Source organism: Vanacampus margaritifer, chromosome 13, assembly GCF_051991255.1.
Source record: "Vanacampus margaritifer isolate UIUO_Vmar chromosome 13, RoL_Vmar_1.0, whole genome shotgun sequence".
Taxonomy (NCBI): domain Eukaryota; kingdom Metazoa; phylum Chordata; class Actinopteri; order Syngnathiformes; family Syngnathidae; genus Vanacampus; species Vanacampus margaritifer.
In genome coordinates, this window is record NC_135444.1 from 8,012,809 (window position 1) to 8,031,859 (window position 19,051).

Below are 19,051 nucleotides of genomic sequence, written 5' to 3' on the forward strand. Positions count from 1 at the left end.
AACTAATAATTCATTCATTTTAAAAACCCACTATTAATTTCAATAATATGCAAAACATATGTTCTATCAGATCAATGTCTTTTTTTTTTTTAATATACAGGGTGTCCATAAAGTCTCTTTACCATTTCAAAAATTTATTAAAAATGCAATTGATTAGATATTTTATTTATATTTGTTCTATTGTATTCAGCGTTTATTAAAGTTTTTTTTTTTTTTTTACCTCTTTTAATACACTTCTACATGGGCACCATTAGTTGCACGAAGCACATCAAGACCACTCAATTTCTTGCCATGTTCGCTGTAGCATAGCCTCATCAATTGTGGCAATGGCATCAGTAATCCTTTGCTTAAGGTCAGTAATGATAAACACAGTTTTTTTAAACACTGAATACAATAGAACAAATCTGAATAAAATATCTAATCAATTGCATTTAAAAAAAAAAAATTAAATGGTAAAGAGACTTTATGGACACCCTGTATATATAATCGTAGTTCTAGCAATCACTAATTATAGTACATATCATCACTGACCTGTGAAGAACACTTATGTCCATTTTTTTTCTCATTTACGTTTTTGGGATGTCTGCATTCAGTTTCATCCCATTAACATAAAAATGTAAAAAATAAAATTAAAAATGAGAAAAATGGACACAAGTGTTTTTCACAGGACAGCGACGATATGTAGGCCATGCCACACCTTACAGGAAGCTGACATGTTTTGCCGCCATATTTCTGCTATGGATACTCGAAGGAAGAGAGATTTGTGAATGTAGTTGGTAGTTGCAGCTAATGTTGAACCCAAATGGTTCGACCACACATGATTCCTGTGATTCAGGCTCCAGCAGCTCTTCTCTCTCTGTTTTGCTCTTGCTAGCTTTTGCTAGCTTCTCCTACTAGCCACCCTTGTTAGCCGCTCCAGCTAGTTCTTGCTAGCTGCCCTTGTTAGCTATTTCAGCAAATTCTTGCTAGCCACTCTTGCTCACAGCTCTCGCTGCTAATGCTTGCCGAGCTGCTCGCTCACTCACTCCAAATAAAAATTGGTAGTAAGTTGCAAAGTGTGGTCTCTCTGTGGCACCGTAGTGTGCATGCTTCAAAATTGTTACATTCTATTAGTTTACCACTAGATGGCACAAAATAATTACATTAATTAAATAATTAAAAACAGCATTACACCTCACTTTGCCATATGACATAATTAGATTGTGCAAGTGGTCATGATGTTGTGATTGGTCAGTGTACAGTATATAGACTATCAAGAATCACAGGATGCATTTGCGTTGTGATTGATTTAGTTTGTAGATGTTATGCAAAGTCATATTGATCTGCAGGAAATGCCCTTAGCCCCGCACCCATTTCACTCATACGTGCTTGGCTTTCAAAATCGTCTTGTGGGAAAAACGAATGTTCTTAAGTGGCAACTCATTTCCATTTGGACTTCTTTTTGCCTTTGTAGTGGTTCATCATCTCCTGTCTCGCAGCCTTGCCACACCATTGACTTGTCTTTCTTGACTCCATCTCCCACTTTGATCTCACCCCTCCTTCATCCTGCTTTCACATGTTGTTTATTTTGGGTGTTTTAACAGAAGGCTTATCACCCAATGTCACCTAACAAATCAGAGCCTTAGAAATATATCTGTGATTTTAAAGCTGTTCCTTTCACTTTCGGCATATTTTCAGTGTTTTTTCTTCTTCTTCACAACAGTTCATACAAACTGGGCTTCTGCAGAATGACTTAGGCTTGTGTTACAAACAATGACTAGTGCTGCCTGTAATGATTGACAAAGGTAGCTGGAATGACTGCATGAGTGGGACGACTGTATGAATAGTGTGTGAGATTTCAACTAATGATGGTCTATAGTTATAGAATATAGACCTAGAGAAGTCTTTGTCAATTTTGAAATCCAAATAGAGGACTTGGCTGACAGAAAGACGGATCACCTTATTCTGTAGGGAATAGCAGCATCATACAAACAGCCGGACAGACACTAAAGCAAAACCTCTGCGGAGTCCTGTTCTTTGTACAAACAAACTAGATTGTTCGATTCTTGGAAGAAAACATGTGTGCTTAGCCAGTTGTCTCACAGATCAGTGGTTGGATGGTGCTGTGCACTGGCAGAGATCTCAGCAACTTGTCCAGGTTTTGTTCACAAAGCCTTTAAAATGTCCCCAATTTGAGAATTCAGACATTGAGGAAGAGTGAGTAAAGCTCCATCAAGACAAAACACATGCAGATACTGTATTGGTGCATGACAGTATCAATAGTTGGCAGACGAGATAGATGCAATTTCTGAAATAGTTAAAGATTCATCTATCCTTTATGTTAATGCGAAATTAAAATGGTTGAATATGTGTGTTTTTTCTTGAAAACCTCAACTTTCATCCGTTGCATGCTTTATGTTGGCATGCTTGATTTACTGGGCTGCTGCTAGGAAGTTCATGAAGGAAAACAAATAAATACAAAGGTACTGAAGAGCGACTGAGTGCTAAGAAGAGTGGCTGGATTAGGCAAATGTAGTTTTGCTGAGAAGTGGCGACAGAGGCAAATAGCGTATTTCCACTGTAGTAGCCCAGCACCGCACTGTACGAAGCCAGCATGGTGTTGTTGGAAGTAGACCGTGTGGAGCTGCTCACGGCCCTCATGCCTACGTTGGGCCAGAGCAAGCCCAGAGCGAACGCACGACATGACGTAGAACACCATGGCAGTTGATTGGGTGGTTGGTCCTGTGATGTCATTAGTAACGGACATCGGCGAGGGAAAAAAAAACACACTTTTGTGACGAGACAGACATGGAGTCGAGCCAGAAAAAAAACTGTCCCGTGGACCGTCGCCAAAGTCGACATGTTCCTGTCGCTGCTTGGGGACGAGAATGTCCAGGCTGCGCTTGATGAGAAACGAGTCGGTGTACCGAGAAATCTCTGCGAAGAGGGCGCAGAGCGGTTTCCAGTGGACCTGGTTACAGTGTCAGCTGAAGAGCGAATATAACCGGGAAAAGCTCTTGCTTTCAAAAAGCGGGTATGGTGGAAAAGTGTTGAGGTGGTAAGCGAGGATGGATGCTATATACAGACATAGGCTGTCCAGCTTTGGGAGAGAGGCAGGCTTGGACACGGCATCTGTTTTGCTGCAGTCTACACTCCTTGAAGGTAAATAAATTTACGTTGATTATGTTTTTTTTCTTTTTAATTATTGAATTGAATTATTGTTTTTACATTCACAGTATTACAACATTAATACATCAATTCAAACTTTCTAAGTTGATGATGGTTTCGGCAATTGATAATTCCGAGATGGCTTGACAAAATGGAAGTCAACTCGGTGAAAGGAATCTCACCGCTCATTGAAAAACATTGGAATTTGGATCGTTGTAATTTGGTTAATGAAGATTATTTTGATTTTAAAATGTGATGCAATGTCGTTACTACTGTAACAACCAGTCTGACTTGTGTGGTTGTCACAGACAAAAGCAATACAATACCCCGTTTGTTTTCACTGTATAAACTAAAGGAAGCATTTGCATTGTGTTGCATTTGGGAAGTATAGGAAATGCCCGGATGTTCGGAATTTTCAATATCTGTTGTAGCATTCAGGAATCTGTTAGTCGCTATGTCCTTAAGTATGTTTGCTTTTTGTAGAAGCTGACGTGAAGCAACTACAGAGAACACATCCGTTAGCAGAGGATGACACGCCGTTTTCACCGAGCTGGATCCCCAGAAATTGGCGATGGACTCTTTGCCTGTATAACAGGAGAGGAGGGAAAGTCCAAGAACATGCAGTGGATGACTTGAGAAGTAGAGATAAGGCATGGAGAGGCGGAGGGAAGTACATGGATTGAGATATGGGAGGAATGACTGGGGACAACTATGGAGTGTTGTTGCAAGTATCGGCTGAGGAGCAGATTGCCTTCCTTTCCTCGCTCACTTGTTGACTCCTCTGTCCTCCGCTCTCAGCCTTCCTTATCTGTGCTGTTTGTCTACTGGATGGCAGCTACTTAAACGGATCCATTTGTTGGGGCTCAAGCTACAATGATCAGGGCCCATGCAGGTGGCTAGCCCACAATTTTATTTCAAGATATATTTTAAGTAGATATTAAAATAGTGTTTTTAATCACAGTTTTTAACTTAAAAGTGTTAAAAGAATGTTTTTATGCTGTTTGCTGCTGACTTGACAAGTCATTCTGTTTACATTTGAATATATATATATATATATATATATATATATATATATATATATATATATATATATATATATATATGTACACACACAGAGTTGGGCACTTCTGTTGTTTCGTCGGGTCAGTATAACCATTTCTTTCTGAGTGTGTGTATTTATTCGAGGCTTTGCATCATAAAGCACTCGCCACAACTATGATGGAACAGCATTGCAAATTTATCCTAAAAGCATCCACTGATATTTAACCTATGACGTTGGTTTTTGTGTCTTGCCCTTTACAATTTACATCATCATGTGTATTGCGCAATCATTATCGAGATTTTCTCGTTATTTTGATTCCCTCTTTTGTAATTTTAATGAAGCCTCTGGAGCTCTTCGTTTCCCCTAAAAATCCCAACAGGTAAATTCTTGGAAAGATTCCTAACAAACAAACAAGCATATTTGATAAAGAATACAACTGTTAAATATTAGCCTGTTTTGCAAAAATATTAATTTGGCATTTAGATCACACAGACAAAGGCATACCCTGTTATATGCCTGAAAAGATAGCAGAAGTCACATTCCATCTGCAAATGTGCATGCAAAGAGATGTAAAGAGAAGCAGAATGACAATAAGGCTGGAGGTGTCTGCTTGCTCAAACCTTAATAATCAGACATACAGAGAGCTGATGGATGGGGTGGAAAAAGGTGAAGCGGGAGGGCTGCAAATGACCTGGAAACATTTCTCGAAGTTGTGAAGGTGGGCCAACAGTGAATAACAAAACATAAGCTGCTGCAGTGATACATCTTCAATGGCACCTTATGGGCCTCTTTTCAGCATTCTTGGAAAACGGATAATCTAACCCAAAAAAAAGAAAGAGAGAGAGCTGCTGTGAGCACAGCGATGGAGACAAAGTCAACTGAGGAAAGATAAAAAAAAATAAAAAATAAAAAGTGGGAGGGAATCAGTTTAGCCAAAATAAAAAGAGGACTGCAGGTTGCAGGAGGACGGTGTTATGTTGCCATCCCATTACTGAAGAACACCAACAGATTGCTTGGCTCCCTATTCATGCAAATGTTCCAGGACTTGGCAAGAAAAAGAACGGTCGCTCCATCTAAGAAATTACATAAATGGGGTTCAAAATGTACTTTGAAATGAAGAACAAATATTTTATAGTCTCTCATGTTGGCTTCTGACCAAGTAAAAAGGGTGTGCATGTTTAAAATACAATATTGCAATGCAAGCGCAGCATCGGTGAACTCGAATGTGAACTAGGATGTGCTCTATGTATTATGTACTGCAGTTATTTATAGACATGAAGAATCTTGCTGAGGAGGATCCTTATTGATTGATAGAAAATGCCTTCAGTTTTTCAGCATGCAATTATTGTTTGGATAATGGGTATTTCAGTAACATTTTTTAACCATTATGATTAATGGAATACTATACTGAAGCCAGAGGTGGGCACTTTACAAACTTTTGCTGGTCCGTCATTTGTAACCCGTGAGTGCTTTGGACACCCTTCCGTCAAGCCAAACAAAAACCCATAATTGTCAGTGTGACATTTAATTTTACCCACACTTCCGTAATCACTCCTTCACCACTATTTTAAGACCGACAGACAGAGGTGGGGACTCCGTCAGTACTCTTCACTCTTCATTTGTCAGTAGTGATGGAATGCCCACCACTGACTGTAGCACATTTTCACAGTGTGATGCAGCATGCAAGGAAGGGGGCGCCGCCAAGTGATAGGAAACAGAAGATAGCAGCAATGACCGGAAGTGGGGAGGTGGCGGGTCACCATTAACCAACAGGACAAGGAGGCCGCTGAAGGCCTTCGATTAGCCTCACGGCAGTCAATAGCAACCCAATGGAGGTCTCAGAGTGAGTGACAAGGGCAAGAGGAAGAGATGTCCGGGGGCATTTTTCATGTGTGGTGGATCAATGCTTTTGGACATACAAAGTCAAATGTGAGAACAATGACTTTTCTCCAGCAAAAAATGTCCTTATTTCCAAACAACCACATTCCAGAAGATCACCAAACTTGATGTCTTCTTTTATTGTATGCAGAGGTGGACAAGTTCCTTCAATCTGTCACTGACGGACGACTGTCTTGCCGGCAAATGATGGAAAACTTAAAAAAACTGACGTACTACGCACTGATGGAAGCTTTTTTTGGGGGGTCCGTGTTACTCCAAATAATAAAGTACTCTTACTCAACTACATTCTTGTACGGTAACATCATTCTGTAGGCTTTGGAAACCTCCACTGTTCTTTTTCTGTCAATGTTTGCTTACCTGAGCCCTCCTTGCTTTCCTCTGGGGCCTTTGCACTCTACAAATGCAAACATGTACAACCTTGTCCTCTCACCTTACTGCTTCAAACCACATCAGTGTTTCCATGCCATGCCCCATTTACCCTTAGTGGCTCCCAACACTGCTAACAGCTCACCTACTCATGGTGGAAAGTCACTGAACTGTCTTGCCCCTAAGCTGTGGTCATCACCTTGCACTTCAACTGGAATTACAGTCACAGTCAACACAAAAAGCACCCTAAACTAGGAAAATAAAAATATAACAGAGCTGGGAGCAGTATTGTTTTTTTAGGCCTTCAAATGTCAAGACCAAACATTTTTTTCTATTTTGACTCCTGTTTGTGGCCACTTATTTTTCGAGTTCCTCATTCAAAGGTCCTACACGTATCGTTTCATCATAAATCACTTATTGCCTCAGATACAACCATTTATTTTATGATTCTCCTGATTCATTGCGCTCCAGAGCCATTGGCTGTAGTGAATATCCACACAAACAATACATTTGTATGTACCTGTAATAGTATTTGCTCCGAAATATTGCAATCTTTTTGTACATTTGTTTTCTGGTGAAATCTTGTGCGCAGTCAATTTCAGGAACATAATTCCGGGCCTGGTTTACCTGGCAAGTAGGTAAGATGAACTTTGCATGAGAATTTTTGTCATTTTAGAAGTTTATCCAGTCATGGCTCAAATTCTTGACTTAGCTTGCCAACATATTCATCAACTTTAGTATTGTTGTGAAAACAACAATGCACGACATACAGTATTATTAGTAGTTAGTTAAGCACCAAATTAGTCTTATTTCGGAGGTATTTTGGTTTGAAGTGAATTTTCATTATGGTGAATGATTTTCTAACTAAAAATGGCACAAGGAATATCCTTGATCTAATGAGACCATTTGAAGAAGCAATCTTTTGTAACATTTTTAAAGATCCTGTTTTCTACTCAATTCCAAAATTAAACATTGCATATACATGTCCATTTTTGTCAAAACAAATGAAATCCTAACACTATTTCTAACTGTCATTTATAATATGAATATAATAAATGAATGGATATTTATTGTGACTGCACAAGTACAGAGCAATGGAATTGACTTAAGAGGCACAACACATCCAAGAAACTTGAAAATCAACGACCAATTCATAGATAATTAAGAAATATATATTATAACGAAAGATGCTACGGTGTGTGTGTGTGTGTGTGTGTGTGGGGGGGGGGGGGGGGGTGTCTCCTCCAAGGCTTTAGTATAAGCCTGGAAAAAAAAAAAAACTCGCACATACAGACATTTACAACAGATCTCAAGACTTGTACAAGAGTTCCACCTAATAACCACATAACATCCATCAAAATCTGTCCAGTATATGAATATGTTACATTTTAACTGGATTTATTCTTGGATTCATGTGAGGACAGACAGCAGGTGTACACATTCAAGGACCACTAAAAAAAACTTGACTTTTGAAATGCAGGTGATAAAACACTATCCATGAGTTGAAAAGAACAACAAGATTCCACCAGATTGAGCACTTAATTTGCTTCGCCATGAGCGGAAAAACAGCAAATAGCCAACAAGATTATCAGCAAATAACAGAGGTTACGTTCGCCCTCCACAATCTATAAATATGTGAATTTTGGCCATTCCACGCCGTGAATATGTGTAGGTTCACCGTAATGTATTCCAGGCCTGAAATTATATAATAAATACAGGAAGTGTAACATTCATTAAATGAATGTCTTTAACTCAGACATGACTTTCTAACATTGCCCATCATTATTTAGTTGGAATATTTCTATATCCCATTCAGATCTGTCAATAAGTCAATCGAGTGTCAGATATTGTTGTCGGTGCTGCTTAATGACTCTTTTTACGTGATAAACGTTTCATTTATTTATGAGAATGGCAGCACACTGGCACACACTCAGCATGCTTGGAAACCATAACGGAGCTAATTAAGTGGTGTTTTTGCGTGAGCTGTAGACCATTACACAGTCTCTGGTTAAGTAGCATATAGCTGAGCACTGCCATCTGCAAGGCACCGCTGTGAAGCAGACACCTGTAAAACTGTGCAAAAGGTCCTCCGTTTTCACCCCCCAGGGCTCTCTCTGTGGCCCCACAGCCATCAGGCTTGGCGTGCTGAGCTGAAAAGCTGGAGGGGTGGCTGTGAAAGGTGTCCCAAAAGAGTCATGATAGGTTTCCGTTGTTGTAACAGGGGTCCTTATTTGCCTGTAGCTATTAAAATCCTACCCTTTCTGCACAGAAATCCCTTGATACCTTCTCTTCGCATGAAGGAAATTGCTATTTAAATGAGATAATGATTTGATTTTGTGTATACAGGCAATGAATATCAATTTCATGATGTCATTGTTGAACGCAAACGCATTATTGAATATGCCATTTGGAGGAGTTTCTGGGGCGGAGGGCATTTTTTAAGCACGGTTGAGTGTGTCTCGAATGTTCCCTGATCATTTCAGATCTGCACAGGGTTACTGAAGTGGATGCATGCACTAAATACCTCCTCTAACTCTTTCTGTCATCTTCTAATTACCATTTTAACTTCACTTACTTGATGTCTGATGTTTCATCATCATAAGTCAAAGGAGATGTGATGATTTATTTACAATGACTCTCTATTCATCTAAGGTTCGACGATCTTTTCTGAAACTGGAAGTCATTCAGATTCTACATCATAATCTCATGATCAAGGATCTTTAAATGACACTTGCAGTGGCTGCAATAAAGGAAGAAGGCAGCATTAATAACTCAATGTTACCACACTTTGTTTCTCAGCAGTACAGTCCATATTCTCATTTTGGCTGCTCCAGTGAGAGATTACTTCTTTTGAATTTCGGTTCGCCGTGAGTTTATCTTTTTTTTCTTCTTCTTTTAACTGACACTAACAGATGCTAAAAGTGGAAAAAAAAAAGAGAGAGGTCAAATTGTACTCTTATGGAGAGTCTACAAAAAAGGATGAAAAAATATAAAGAAGGCCCAAGGGTATGCAATTATTTAATAGAATGTCATCTGGTTTTGTCAGTATAAAGTCTTGGCCACCATTACTAACACCCTCAATTTTTTTGAACACATTTACTCAAGCTTTTGTCAATGAATTTATATAAGATCAAGTTGAGGATGAGGCTGTCTACCTTTAAACATTAAACATATCCCTATCATTTATTCATTTTTCTCTCAAATCTCTTGGTAGCCCTGTAAAGTCAGACAATATTTGGTATGTTCAAGGCTTCTGATACATCACTACCTGAGGCAACACAGCCCCACAATATAATGGATCATTGACTGTGCTTAGCTGTAGGGGGAATGTTTTTCCCCCCCCCCCTTCCTTATTAGCTTCAGTGAGCTATCTGCTCCATGTGTAAATTACATTGAGACAATTTCTGTTGTGATTTGTCCCTACATAAATAAGATTTAATTGAATTAAATTGGATGGAACTAGTACGGGCTATCCATAGATTTTTCCCCCCCTGGGTGGACTTTGGTCTGTTCAGGTACAAAGACCACGGGTGCCAATACATCTTATACATGGTTTGTTGTCTCCTTACTGTTGTTCATGTGCAACTTCATTTGTCCACCATCTCAAAACGACAGCATTTTTACTCTTGCCATGATATAAACTAACAAGGCAGTTGAACGATGGCTGGCTGTGCTGTCTTCCTGCGAGCAGATGACTCCCCATCTGGCACATCATTCTCATCAGTTCACCTTCCAGGCGTTCAGCAGCCACTTAGCAGACTTACACTGTTATAGGTCAACCCCTGACACTTTGTGAGCCCTGAGCTTAAACTGCTACGCAGCCAATCCAAATCCAGCTGGAGTTTCTGCTGCAGGGCTACTAATTGGTTACAAACAAACAAACATTTCACCTTTCCCACTGTTTAGTAACTTAAACAATGACTTGGCTGTCAAGTCATAAAGATACAGTTAAACTGTTTTACAACAGTGAACAGACCATTCAAGTAAATGGGCCTGTTCAAGTGAAATAGAAAGAAAAAAAAAAACATTAATTCTGAAGGTCAGAGGGGTGCATGGCGAGCACTACATTTTAGTGACGTCACACCAGAATTTCTCTTTGCCGTTTTGGGTCGCTATGGAAATGGCCATCTGTTTGTGACTAGCCTGCTGAAAACAAACAAGGCACTCAAACACTCCCACCCCCCCTTTTATTTTATTTTATTTTTTTTAGCAATTTGACCTTGACAGAGGTCTATCTGCGGTCTATTGAGTGAAATTCTGGTTTTATATGACCATTATGGAATTATTGACTTTTGCACTGTACTGTACAGCACATCTGCAATGGTTTTCTTATTTTTACCACATTTGCTTCCCGCTTAAATACTATATAATAATAATAATAATTATTATTATTATTATTATTATTAGTAGTAGTAGTAGTATTGGTAGTCATACAGACCAATAAACATGTAAATGCATTGAACGTTTAATATTGTTTATTATTATTATTATTATTATTAATATAATAATAATAATAATAATAATAGTAGTAGTAGTAGTAGTAGTTGTATTGGTCATACAGACCAATAGATATGTAAATGCATTGAACGTTTAATATTGTTTCTTTCGTTCAGCAAAAGTGTTATTGGGTTTACTATCCTCCCTCACAAAAAATGTCATCTTTGCACAGCTGTGGTAATGCTTTGTTTTGTTGGAAATGGAGACAAGAATGATTGTCTGAAGGAGGCTTCATTCAGAGCTAGGCAGACAACAAAGAGAATAATAAAAGATGTTTAAATTATTGATTGTGACATGACAGCACTACGGCCCCTTGGAGCACACTTCATCAATATTTTCCATACAATTTAACCCAGTGCTGCCACGACGTGTCTATACATAAGTAGGCTCTGAATGATGTCATTCATGCGTGCACACTATACCCTTAACACACACACATATGAGCATTGTATTACTGAAGGTGTGTATCATCTTTTTGAAAACAACTCAGTTCTAAGTGAAGCACACTATTTCCCGACTGCTGCAGAAAAGCAGTGTTTTTGTGTCAAGCCCAAACAGGCTGTCAATGAGTCTTCCAGCTCATCCCCATGTATTCCCTCCATTAGCTGCACTGCCAGCTGAACCAGAATAAGATGGCAATTCCAGGCAGAAATCCGCCAACAACAAAGGGGATGCTTTACTGTTTGGAGGTTTGTGATGCTAAGGCCTTAGTGCTAACATACAATTTGTAGTTGTCCCCAGTTGTGTTCTCAAGGCGTGCCCCGCATTTTGCTGGCTAAAATATTAGCATGGGTCCTGTGTGTGTGAGTGTGTTTATTTTTTTCTTTCTGTATCCGCAGACATATATGCAGGCCCTTGTATCAGGTAATGTCTTTATATCTGTCATCGGCAGGAGGCTTGCAAATATTGCTTTGTTTGTTTTAGAATTGTTGTCTGTAAACATGCACTGGAATGTCAGCAACCCACGGTGTATTTGCTTGTGTTTTGCAATACAAGTTCATTGTTAGGCTGCACCAAAAAAATAAATCATATTTTATCTCTAAATGACAGTTCTTTGAAAAGACATTGCAAACTGAAAAGATCCACTGTCAACAATTGTGCAATAGGTGCAATGCTGGCAAATAAATAAATAAATAAAAATATGTGCATCAGGAGGGGTTTAAGTTCAGCTAGAAATAGCAATGTAGGGCATCTCGATGGCACACAAGTACTGGGCAGTTGGGAGGCAACCATCCATCTTCTATTTATTTCTGTCCAAGGTTCTTTGGAATGTGCAGTACTATTTCGCTTGCTTCCCATGTTTGCTGCCATGACAACATTTAAGTGGCACTAAGAAGCTGTTCTGTCTAGTACAATGGATTTTTTCATTTGCGATTTCCAAAACACATGTACAGTACCATGTTTGAAATACAGAATATTTTTTAATGCTCAATTTAAGCATTCTTTTTTTTTTTTTTAAATAATGAATAATCATTTTTATTACAAAATGTGTTTTGGGCAGATCTGTTTTAGAAGTTGACTTGAGAAACATTTACAAAGCATCTTTTCTAAGAAGTGAAGAATATAAATATCACTTGTCTGACACACCTCATAGATGTCAGCTGTACTAGCAGGAGAAGACTGTTCATGTCTTGATTTATGCGGACTACATTGGGCCTTGGAATTTAGGCTCCACCCACTGTAGGATGCTGTTTGATATTTGATTTGTTGGGACTGATGCAATTGACTAAATATGCTATACTGCATTGCACACCACTAATTTAAGCATTCACATAAAATGGCAGGATAGTTGGGAATATGAATCCGACCTAAGCTGCTCCTTGGGATTCATATTGTCCTAAGACTGTAATGAAATGTATTGATTGTGTACTTATTTTGAAATACATTTCGTGAATCATATGTATCAGTAGTGGCTTTTTACAAATCCTAAATTTATCACACTGTTGGTACCAGTGGTGTAGTCCAGGGTGTATACCCACTTATACCCACTTCTTCTTCATTCTGCTTTGCGTATTGAAGAGGGTCTTCTGCCCAGATTTAGTCATAACTGTTTTAATTTACTTATTTTCTCAATAGACCATTTGTCTGTGGTTGAAGTCAATGTGTTAGTATAATTTCTTTGTAAATCTTATTTTATGCCGGGTGTCGGTTTGTCTGGGGTCCTCCTCTATTTCCACAACAATAGACCATTTGTCTGTGGTCGAAGTCATGTGTATTGAATGATGTCTGTTTCCTGAGGATTTGGGGGTTTTATGGTACCACCCTTCAAGATAGTATAAGAATGCTGTGAGTCCACTGTAACTACACACTTGCGAGAAGTTGCAGCTGTGTTCTGTAAACTCGCTTGTGTCCGGAATATTCTGTAGAAATAAAAAGTCGAAGTGACTGTTCATCGATCTCCAGCCTGCATTTGGATAACCAACATTCTCACTACCCAAAAGAAAACGAACACACAGAGGAAAAGATTCTTTCCTTCAACAGTATATACCCACTTTTAACTCCCCCTGATGTGCACCGTTAAGTAATATCTGCGAGCCAGACTGCCCTTTTTTCTCCTCAATGATGATGAAGCCATGACCCACCCTCTTCTGTCTCTAATTGGCTGGTATCCCTGTCTGCTCTAAATAGATTAGTTAACTTTAGGCAGGACTGATGAGCCAATCAAAAGCAAAGTAATAGGGGCCATGCAGAGGAAAATGACCATTCCAAAATACAATGGCAAGCCGTTTTGGTGCCCTGGAATTTTAGCTCATATGAGGCGCTCTGCGCTCCCAAGCAGAATGGGTTCAATTCCCTGAGGTGGACGCTGCCGTTTAGACATATTCGCCACCAATAGTGGATGAATGTCCATCCGTGACCAGGTCCTGATAAAAAGGTTAATCGCTGGAGGTAGGCTGCTTGAAAAGTAGATCTTGGGGCAACAAAGGTTGGGCACCCATGTGTTAACGTTAGCCTTAAGCTAGTTAAATAAGAATAATGTGTGGAACCTGCATAATTGTTAGTTTTCAGTAAGTGTATTAACACGTTTGCCTCCGTGTCTATGAAGCTTGTCTGTTATTTTAGGGTCTAAATTATAAGATTATCCAAATTACTTAGTCCTAGCTAACCTACATGATCTTGTAGCTAGGCTAGCTGTTGATATTGAAGTAAGTTAAAGCACAAGAATGGGACAAATAGTTGAATATTGACAATATTGAGGTCTAGCCATACTGTGTTTCACTATTTTTGTTTATTGTTCAATAAATATATTATGTTTGTCCCATGAAAAATACATTTCACATTCATTCAGGTTGCTCGTGTTACCAGTAATATCTACAAACTGCTCCTAATAAAGTCATGACATGAAAATTTTATTATTTTGAGCAAGTACAAATGACGTTTTTTTTTCTCTTACATGTCAAAAAACTAACAAACAAAAACATTTCACCAGTGGGTGCTGATTACCCTTTTCCTGGTTTTCAATTGTTGTTACTTCCACAATTTTTGTTTCTCTGGCGTGTTAAATAATTAGGTGCCACCTTTTTGGGGCATACAGTACACTTGAGAAGATATTTTTGCTCGCTGAGATTCCCATATAGTGTGGATATTGCCTCATAGATGAGTGTCAAAGAGGGTACGATCCCATTACAAAATCTTTCCTTGAAAGGTACTCTTTGTTTTTGGACATTATGAAACGCCTCACGTGCTCCCGTTGGCACTTGCTTTCCAACCTGCATCTTTTTGCTATAGACATGGTGTCAGTGTCGACTGTAACTACCAAGGATTATCACAAAGCTGCTTTTGAACAGCATGTGCCTGCTACATTATATGAGATTGTGGTCACTGCAGGTGCCAAACTCAGCACCTGTTACCGCATGTTGTGTTCCTACCTTGGCGTGGTCACTGTGTACGTCAGCAGTTACATGGCGCTGACCGTCTAAATCCAGCATGACTAAAAAGCGAGTAATGAAAACCCTGTCTGATGTGGTACAAAGGGCTTATCCCACAACCCAGGCTTACACAGTAACATGTCCGTGGCCTTGCTTTCCCTCCCTCCACTCTCTTTTTACATGAGCCAGGAGTGATAGGAATCTCCACGGGCTCCTTCATCCTCTTCACTGGCCGTCCAAGATTCTGCTTGTCTGCTTTTGTGCGCTATTCACTCCAGATATTTAGGTATTCATTGCTCCTGTATGTGATTCCACAGGGTCTTGTAGCAGAGGTCTGCTTCCATCTCTTGAGATGAGAGACGGAGGAAAGGAAGGGGGTTTTGCTTATCAGCCTTAAACACCCGAGTGTCAGCAGCTCCCCAAATGCTATGAATATCTCCGCTTCTGTGTGTGTTTATTAAGCAGCAAAAAGGGATTTCTGTGTGCGTATGTGTATGTGGTGACAGATATCGTGTTGTGTACACTTCATTTCAGTATTGCTGCACTCTGTAATAGGACAGCGGTATTAAAGCTAGACTGGTGTCACTGAAAGGCCACAGAGCCAAATTCACTTGGATGGAAATGAAACCGTACCTGTATCTCAGTGAGCCAGCATTGAAGGAAAATAGTTGGAAGTGATGGTGTGTTTACATTTGATTACCGATTCAGAAAGAGTGGCACACTTGTAACAACAACCATTAGTTTACAAAAGTGGCAATATATTTGGAATTAATAAAACATAATTTTATATGGGGAAATATCTGATTCCTTAAATAATGAATTCAAGTCAGTAGCTATGATTATTTCTGGAGAGTGCTCATCAGAAATAAAAGAAAATATTTTATTTAAATGGACGGATGAGGGATTTAGATATTTCATCTTTTTACAACCATTATGACAAAGTAATAAAAATGAATTGGTCAAGATTTTATATAATGGGATATTATTCCAATAACATTAAAAGGATGGATAGAAGTAATAAGAACGAATGCATTGACTCTTGGCAGTGTTTTTGTTGTTGTTTTTCCAAACCTTTCCTCTCTTGCTGTAACTAAAATAGACAAAAGTATATCAAAATTTGTGTGGGGGGAAAATAAACAAAATACCAAGAATATGGTATACTGTAAGTTACTTTAGTGCCCTGAAAAAAAGCTGTTCTAAATTTAGCTAATATTATTAGGCCGTACTAACAACAAATAAGAACCTTATAATTGTGCATTAATAAAGATAATGAGACAATGTGGAGGTAAATGCAACAAAATTTAGAGACATTATAATAACAATTACAAAGTAAATTCAAGGCAGATTTATTTGGATAGCACATTTCATACACAACGTAACTCAGTGTGCTTCTCGAAATAAAAAGTACAACATTTTGCAGCATATACTATTAATAACGTGAAACACATTTAAAAGAAAAGTAAACAAACAAAAAGTAGCTCACTAAATTACTGTACTAAAAGAGCGTACAGTGGAAGAACAAGATTTTGGACATGATTTTTAAAAATGCAAAAAGACCTTCATCATAGGTATGGGAAAAGAACATCGTTTTTCTTGTCAAGGCAACATTTGAAGATCATTTGGATATCACAGACAAATGAGAGAAGCAATACACAACACAATGTTAAGGTCCAAGTTTGAATGGAAATCTAAAATGCAATATTTCATTATTCCAACTAACATATATAAATTTAGCACAATGTCTGACAAACGCTGGCGAGGTTGTGGTGAGTCAGGAAATAAAACACAGATATTCTCTGACTGTAGCATAATCAGAGAATAGTAGGACAATTTAAAGAAAATGATTGAAAGTATTTGGAGTGAAAAACATAATATAGAGTTTCAATCCTATTGACCAGTCCTAAAAGGTATGTTAACACAAAATAACAAAAGTATTCTAATAGCAAAAACTAAAAACAGTTTCCTTGCTGAAATGACAAGCTCCTAGCATAGGGAAATAGTAGGAAAGGATTAAAGCTATGAGGAACACTGAAAGAGTGACAGTCCGTTATCGCCGTTACGCCTTGCCATCGCTATTGAGCCCTTGTCTATCTCAATAAGATCTTCCTTCCTTTTTAGAGTAATCACCCCGAATTGAATTGAATACAAGTCATTGTAATATACTGACATAACTAATGCCACAATTTCTGTTCGTACTGTTTAAAGCCAAGAAAGAATGACAGACTCCATCACACCTGATTCTCAAGATCAGGATGATTATCAGGCTTCCGCAAAGCTTGGTGTTTGGCTGATTATATGAATCCGGTGCTTTGGAGTTCAGAATCATCAACCTGCAGGACTCCGGCCTTTGAGGACAGAATAGGGGAAACATGACTTCAACTAACACACGTTTTTCTTTGGTCCTTCCTCGGGTCTCCTGACAGCCTCACGAGTCTGGCTGGAAGTGTTCGGTTTAGGTGAACGGTATGGGATTTTTTAATAGGTCTTAGGTGAACTAAGGAATACACACACACTCACACGCACGCACGCACACACATACACATACTCACCCACATACAAAAGAAAAAAGATGTCAAATCGGTAAAATTACCGAATGAACACTACTGAGCTCTCCAGGTAAAAAAAAAGAAAAAAGAAAGAAAATAAGAAAAAGAAAAAAATAATAAAAAAACACACACATTTTCGCCATTGTGGATAAAAATAAAAAAAAAACACTGGAATGCCTGGAGAAAACAGAAGCAGACACAGAAAAGAACTGCTAGAAGACAGCAAATAAAAAATACCTCGCTGAGTTACACATCTTGCATGCAATTTAAATGCTGTATCTGCTTTTGTATTCATGTTGCAAATTCAGACAAAGGAGTCTTTTGTGCCTACTCCACACGCATGACTTCTACCACAGGGCCGCAGTCACGGATAGACACAGGTGCTAAATTATGCAGTATTGTTTGTCTGCTTGTTGCGTCTTAATGTCTTGGCATGACTCTGGCTGGATTTACACTGAAGTCTGTTCCCAAGTCCGATTTTGTGCATATTTAAAAATAGAAATGTACATTTTAAGTGACCCATGACCGATAACACTATGCTTACGTTTACTGAGTAAGTGCCTGCACTCACCTTTGAAATTACCAACGTTGGGTCTAACCTTTCACCGGTGCAAAATGTTAATTTGTAGATGTGAACCTAATTTACAGGTTAATTTGGTGGTGAATATGGTACAGCCATGTCAAATGGATACTATGAGGCAAGTTCACAGTGTATTTTTGAGAAAATATAAGGATTTTTGAGTGTCCCTTATGTTCCGACAAATATGGCATTACTTTTCCTGGCAGGTGAAGCGCATACGATTTTCTGTCAATCAATTTTCCTGTTGCTGTGAAAGAAGCAGGAAATAACTGGAAACTGACTTGCCAATCAGTGACGAAATTGGAAGCACATCACAGAGCTGATGAACACATTCTCTCTCAGCTGAAATAACCGATATCCAGCCTTATCTGTCCACATACTGTACATTATTTGTTTACTGCTGCCATAACATCAGCAACTGTATTGGTATTCATCTGCTATTCATGAATGTAAATGTACTGCAGGTATGAGCAAAACCAGTCTGCTGGTGGGAACATGCTGGGGAAATGTTCACAGCAGAGGTAATGTTAAGCTCCAGCGCTATTTCCAGGTGATTTATGTTGACATCCAACTGTGTCATTACTCCTTCAATGGCGCCTCAATCGACTGTGACTCATCTCCTTTCTTCAGCATCCATAAGTCCTTGCCAGAAATTTGATCACCATGCTGCTGCTTCAGGGTCCCACATTGAAAACAGGTTAGAGACAAGGCCTATGAAGTTGCTTTTCTTACTTTAATTTTTTAGAGTAGTTTTGTTTGTGCTTTCAGATTGGCACCAGTCAAATTTAATTATATAGCAAAATTGTAATGATGTCTCACCTTTGTCGAGTTATGAATTTGATTCAAGCCTCGAATTCAGGTTGCTTTATATAAGAAGCTTTGGGATAACCTGATATATTGCTCGGTCTTAAAGAAAACATCACAACAAAAATATTTTCTTAGCAGTTTTGTTTCATATAACATATCAAAGCTTTCTTCTCAGGAACTTTTGTGAGATGATGGTGACATGCAAGACAATTAAAAAGCCTTTATGAACATTGAACGATAAGGATGGAAGAAGAAAAGGGATTGTATATACAGTACATAACAGTGAGTGTGTGGGTAA